A 1,239-nucleotide genomic window follows, 5' to 3' on the forward strand; every position below is an offset into this window, starting at 1 on the left:
TTCATTGAATTCAATACATATTTATATTTTACTAGTAATAAATCTAAAACAAACTAAATATATCTACTATAAATTTAAATTCCTACTAAATCAAAGTAAATCATAATAAACTAAAATATAGTTTTTTGTTCACAATTTTTAGGCTAATGGCATTATGATAACGTTACAATAAAAATCTACTAAACTAAATATAAGGCCAAAAATATTAATGATATCCAACAAGTCGTGATCATCATATATATAAGAAAAAATGTTACTAATTAGACAACGATAATAACCAACCACAATAATAAAGCAGTTATTTATAATATCTAAACATAACAATTACCTATTTTTCTAGTTCCTATTATTCAAGGGGTGTAAGACTGTAAGTAATATAGTTTAAGCTCAAATCCTTCCTCTTTTCTCTTTTGGAGCTTATATGGCTTTTGAGGCTCGGGCCCAAGACAAAAATTAAAATTTGACAACAACAACAACAATAATAATAATAACTAATTATGATTATTGGGTAATAATAATAATATATATGTAATAGAAAATTAAAAATTGACAAAAATACACAATTAACAAAATTCACAAAACTATTGAATTTTACATATTTGGATGAATTTAAAAAATTCATATTTTTTTATTTTTATGTTTTTTTTGCCGGTCCGATTTGATTTTAAATCGCAATTAAAATTCTCAAATATAAGCCAAACTGTTTTTGACCGATTTGGTTTGGTTCAAAACCAATTCGTTGGCGGGTCCATGTGGTATCAAACCGACGGTTTCTAAAATGTGGTTTCGGTTTGATTATTCGATTTGATGATTTTTGCTTACATCCCTACCACCTACCACTAGTTCTCAAAATCCGAAATTTCCATCTTATCCCGCCTCAAACAATAGCCATCGCCATCACTTGAACCACCACATCCAACATTCCCTAAAATCAAAACAACTAAAATATCCCCAACCAAACTACAGTCGTTGCCATATTTGAACCACCAAAATCACAACCATATTGCCGCAATACTGAAAACTACCGTTAGAAACCAAACAAATATAAACCCCACCCGCAACCAATCACAACCACCATCACACCTAGAACTTGCCACCACCAACATTTTTCAAATCCTAACTTGCCACCAACTAGAGAAAAGAAGGTCGCAGCTCAAAAATTATGGATAACAATTGCCCTTGATTTTGCCAAACTGAGGTGCAAGTGTTGGGAGAATTTGGGGTGAGGTAGCAACAATG

The 1,239-nt window shown here is 30.8% G+C and overlaps 1 pseudogene; it reads right to left on the bottom strand.

Moving 5' to 3' along the window:
* Positions 1-839: 839 nt before the first annotated feature.
* The window catches only part of LOC111373543, a 6,853-nt pseudogene continuing 6,453 nt past the window's right edge, over positions 840-1,239 (bottom strand).

Source organism: Olea europaea, unplaced genomic scaffold, assembly GCF_002742605.1.
Source record: "Olea europaea var. sylvestris unplaced genomic scaffold, O_europaea_v1 scaffold1142, whole genome shotgun sequence".
In the NCBI taxonomy this organism is placed as follows: Eukaryota; Viridiplantae; Streptophyta; class Magnoliopsida; order Lamiales; family Oleaceae; genus Olea; species Olea europaea.